Genomic DNA, 5,636 nt, shown 5'->3' on the forward strand with positions numbered 1-5,636 from the left:
GGCCGGAACCTCCTTGTCAAAGTCAACCTGAGGCTCCGCCATTGGAGCTGCTGCTCGGGGCTGAGCTCTGCCCCTACCTCGGCCTCTAGCACGGCCTCGGCCTCTGCCCCTAGCGGGAGCTGCCTAGGGCTCCGACTGCAGATCACAAGATGAGGAAGCGCGTGTTCTCTCCATCTGCAAAAGAACAGAGTAGAAATTCAATTAGCGTTGAGAAACCAAACCGCACGATAAGGAAGAACAAAAGTGAAATTTTTCCTAACTCAGTAGCCTCTGGGGATAAATACAGACGTCTCCGTACCGATCCCTCAGACTCTACTAAGCTTGTCCGTGAGTTGTGAGACCTATGTAACCTAGAGATCTGATATCAACTTGTCACGACCTAGATTTCCCACTCTCGGGGGTCGTGATGGCGCCTACTGATGAGAGCTAGGCAAGCCAACCCTTAACTAAATTACTTCTTTTAACAATTATCAGTAATATTATGAAAATAGCGGAATAAGGTAAATAAGCGAAAGTCTTAAATTTAAGAATTTGAACAACAATGGGAAAAATCAACATAAACCCTACCCAAGAACTGGTGTCACATACTCACGAACCACTAAGAGTACTAAATACAACCGTTTGAAAGAAAGTACAAACTGTTTGTCTCTAATACATGAGATGACAGACTAAAATAAAAGATGGAGGAGACGCCAGGCCTGCGGACGTCTGCAAGGCTACCTCGGAGTCTCGCTGGACTGAACGCTAACTCCCATGCTACTGCTGTTGTCCAATGCCTGGATCTGTGCAAAAGAGCACAGAGTGTAGTATCAGCACAACCGACCCCATGTGCTGGTAAGTGCCTAGCCTAACCCCGACGAAGTAGTGACGAGGCTAGACAGGNACCACCCGCTCCCATTTCATCAAATCTCGTGGTAGGCGTACCACCCACTCCCATTTCAATCAATATCTTGTGGTAAGCGTACCACCCGCTCCCATTTCATCAAATCTCGTGGTAGGCGTACCACCCGCTCCCATTTAAATCAATATCTTGTGGTAGGCGTACCACCCGCTCCCATTTCAGTCAATATCTTGCGGTAGGCGTACCACCCGCTCCCATTTCAGTCAATATCTTATGGTAGGCGTACCACCCGCGCCCATTTCACTTCAACCCAAAGTCACAATGACATTCCGGCAAGGAATTCAAAAATCACATAATGCAAATTTCCCAGCAGGGGAACAACAATATCAAAATAACCATCCCGACAAGGGAGAATCAGCTATAACCAAATCCTAGCTCAACTCTTACTCAGCTCGAGTGATACCACAAGTATAAATAAAGTCCACGAGAATAACTAAATCTCTACTCAATATCAAGAGTCATCAATTTAAAGCATCCGAAGGGTCATTTATGATCACAACAACTATCAATTTAAGACTCACGATCATGCTAGACACCAACGTATAGATACTCATCACCATGCCTATACGTCGTACACAACAAGAAGCAATTAGCAAATAAGACTCCACTCCTAGTCCCTCAAGCTAGGGTTAGACCAAACACTTACCTCAAAAACATCTTACGAAAATATTCGTGTAATCAAATCACCAAAATAACATCATGAACATCGAATTAAACCTCAAAATCAATGAAATTTCCAAAATCTCCTGTTAAACATCAATTTCCCATTTCGGGTCCGGATCCCGTCAAACGACGTCCGTTTTTAACCAAACATTACAGGAGTGATTCAAATCGTATATAAGACTTGTACCGGGCGCTGGAAGCAAAATACGGGCCCGATACCATTACCTTCAAATAAGATTTCATTTCAATTTTCTTTAAACATTTTTAGAAAATAATTTCACTTAAAAATTCATATCTCGGGCTCGAGACCTCGGAACTCAATTCTGGGCATACGCCCAAGTCCCATATTTTCATACGGACCCTCCGGGATCGTCAAATCACGGGTCCGGGTCCGTTTACCCAAAATGTTGAACGAAGTCAAATTTATTCATTTTAATATCAAAATTTAACATTTTTCACAGAATTTCACATTTAAGCTTTCCGGCTACGTGCCCGGACTGCGCATGCAAATTGAGGCGACTCTAAATGAGGTTTTCAAGGCCTCGAAAGCACATTAATTAAAACCGGTGATGACCCCTTGGGTTGTCACATTCTCCACCTCTAAAACAATCGTTCGTCCTCGAACGGACAGAAGAAGGAAGAAGGAAAAGATGAGAGATAGGCTAGATGTCAAATTGAGGCTAAAATTGAAAGGAAATGAGGCTGTAATTGAAGTAGAAATAGGCTAGATGTTAAATAGCCAATTTTCTCCTTTTCATTTTACAAAAATAGTAATAATGATTTTAAAACCAGATTAAAAGCACTGATCTAATTAATAATACATAAGTATTGATCTAAAAATTCTGGAAATAATTTTATAACTGTAAAATGTTGTTAATCGTAAAATAGGCTATAATTGCAATTATATGCAATCTAGCTTTAGAAATACCAAATAAATTTGTAAATATAGACAAAAATCACCTTAATTATATTTGGTGTAAATATGAGAATGGAAATAAATTATTCACAAACAATGATAATCTGGGAATAATTATTGGATTTTGTACTGATAAAATAGACAATAAATTGATTTTAAAAAATCTTAAAAAGTTAGGGAAAAATACCAAAACTCCTGGGCATGCTTATATGTGCATACACATGCTATTTTGAGAATATTTTGAGTATACATATAAGAAAATACATAGGGAAAAATTGGGTATCAACAGCTGCCCTTCTTTACCTGAGAAGGATGAAAGAGTTGTCGGGTAAAGATATGATGGCCGATTTTGACCATAGCGCCCCTTATTTCACTAAAGCAAGAAGGGAGAAACTTGACTTTGAGAAAGAAGGGCTTCTATTTAGATTAGTTTCTTAGTAAAAGATAAGGCAAGAAGCAAGGGCGTAGCAGCTGCGCGAAGTTGCGCCTTAGCGCATCCGTTTTCTTGCTCGTTAGCGCCCCCCTACCCCTATTATTTATATTATAGTCATAAAGGAACTAAAGGAAATTTGACAACCTTACTAATAGAAAGGGGATGCGCTCAAGCATGCGAAGAAAGCTCGAAGCGAAAGAAACGATTTGGAAAGTTTTGACCGAGCTCTAGTTCCTGAGCTGCCTACATATCCCTGGTCTTACAGGAATCAGGCCATATGTAATTCAGGGTCCATTGACGGAATATGCGGATGGAGGTTTTTGAAAAGAACGGACACGATGTTTAGATTGAGAAAAGTGGTTGAAGTCTGATAGACTGCGGGAACTGGAGCGGGATTGCTCCTGCTGAGACAGCTGGTGATAGCCGGGGTACCTGCAAATGAATAATACCAACATATATTGTGCATAAATTTAAACGTGATGCAAGTTCCTATTGGACCGTGAATGCTGTCTTCGAATGGTTAGGATGACGTCCTTGGACCATGACATCCTGGGCCATGAAGCGTATAATAAAGGATTCGCAGGCTATGAAATGATGTTCTCGGGCCATGAGGATGATGCCTCCGAACCACAATGCCTTTGAATAATGATATGCGAAAGATAAAAGTGGGGTCCTTAGGCCATGGCATGGCGTTCTCGGGCTATAAAAATGGTGCCTCCGAACAATGACGCCTTTGGATAACTGTCACACCTCTTTTTTACACACCTCCCCGGGAAGGATAGTGTATAAGGGAGTTTTTCCACTTTAAGTGACATTATTCGAAATGGGATTGTTATTCAATTCAGAGTCGCCACTTGGGATAATTTATTTGGTGTCCCAAGTCACCGGTTTATTTTAAATCTCAATTCGAGGAAAATTCGACTTCCCTTGTGAAGTCTGCGAACTAGAAATTCTGACTAAGGAATTCTGTTAACCTGGAGGAAGGTGTTAGGCACCCCCAGATTCCGTGGTTCTAGCACGGTCGCTTAAACTATTACAATTGGCCTATTATCTGATTTTAATACATGTTCAAACCTATAGTGCAATTTTAAATTATTTACCGCTTTTAATTAATTTTAAGGAAAGTTGAACGTCGTCTAAAACATGTCTTTGGATCACGTCACATGAAATGCACCCGCAATCCGAAACACATTTTAATCAACGTTTTAGGATTTGGATTTGGGTCACGTGAAATGCACACCCGAGTTTAAGAAGATAGATTATTAAAATACGCGCCTAAAGCGACTAACGCGTTTTTAGCTTTGCGAGGGCCACGGAAATTTGCTAAATGGCACACCTCGATTCGAATTTCAAAAGATTGTACTCAACTAAAGCAAGCTACGGATGTTCATAATTATTTTCCAAAACTAATTTGAAATCATGCGAAAGTTCTCATAGTATGGAATTTGTTTGTGGCTAAATGGACAGGAATTAATAGGCACTTCAGTGGATTCTTTACGCACTAGGATTCATTTGGAAGTTTGGCACAAAATATCGAAAAGAAACGATTTTTAAAACAAAACATTCAAGCAAACCAATTTATGACAGAATAATTGTACCATTTCTCCATACGGTCTCAAAGAAAGAGGCTGGAATAACAACCCTTCAAAAATGGGAATCGGCTTATTTGGAATTACTAGGTACTAGGCCAACTCAATAAACAAAAGTGATTAAATGAACGTGCCCAATAAGCTAGGTAAACTTCAACACCAGCCCAAACAAAACACTAATCTTGCAACTTCAGATTTTTTACCCACGAAACTAAAGCTCATCAAACTCAATATTAATAAACTAAGACCCAAATGACAATGAATGACAAATTCCATGAGATGGTGCCAAGGAAAGAAGTAAGGATCCATAACAAGCTTTCAAAAGCTCACACACGACACTACATGTAATTATTAGGAAGAACCTGTTTTTGATTTTAACAATTATCCCAAAATCACATAAGCATGTCAGGAGATAGCTTCAATTGGAGAAAATATTAGGCATACCAAATGGGACAGAATGATATCATATCGCTTCAACACAAAGACTAAAGGCCGGGGATCTTAGGATGATTTTTCAAGCCACCGAAGTTAGGTACCGTGTAAATACAACAAATTACAAAGGTATTGCTATCCCTGAGAAATTGACAACATAACTGCACATTTGAACTTATATCTTCAGGAGGCCAAACTTTTGAATCGCGGCTAGTTTTTTGCAGAAATAAGTGATTCAATACACCATGGCTTCTTATTCATATATGCTAGTTCGAACAATCAGTAACTTAGCATCAAATACAGTTGAGTCACGTAAAATATGGGAATTTATCAAGCTGAATTTCATGTTGTCCGGAATCAGCATATTTCAGACATAAGTTCCAAACCATTTAGTGATAAAACAAACATAAAATCAGAAGATATTCCATCATAAATCAATTAATTTGATCGTTCCAACAAGTAGGGATAGAGATCTTTGGTGTGTACCTAGTTTTGCGGCAACACAGCTTAAAATAGCCAAATAAAGACCAGAAATCTACTGGTTGGAGCTCAGCAATAGAAGAAACAGCCCATAGCTTCAAATTTCGAATCCGAAGTAAAACTCGAACACCCAGAAATTCAGGAGCTAATGCAGCGGAAATCAACTAAAGCAGCAGCTGCGACCTTGAGAATCCCTTTTGAAACGAAAATCCAGAAAGCTAA

The 5,636-nt window shown here is 39.8% G+C and overlaps 1 long non-coding RNA gene across 1 annotated transcript; it reads right to left on the reverse strand.

Moving 5' to 3' along the window:
- On the reverse strand, positions 497-5,629 carry LOC109229217. Its single transcript, XR_002068520.1, has 2 exons — positions 5,421-5,629; positions 497-782 (listed from the first exon to the last, which is right to left on the reverse strand). It is a non-coding gene; the product is annotated as an uncharacterized LOC109229217 (long non-coding RNA).

Source organism: Nicotiana attenuata, chromosome 7 (assembly GCF_001879085.1).
Source record: "Nicotiana attenuata strain UT chromosome 7, NIATTr2, whole genome shotgun sequence".
In the NCBI taxonomy this organism is placed as follows: Eukaryota; Viridiplantae; Streptophyta; class Magnoliopsida; order Solanales; family Solanaceae; genus Nicotiana; species Nicotiana attenuata.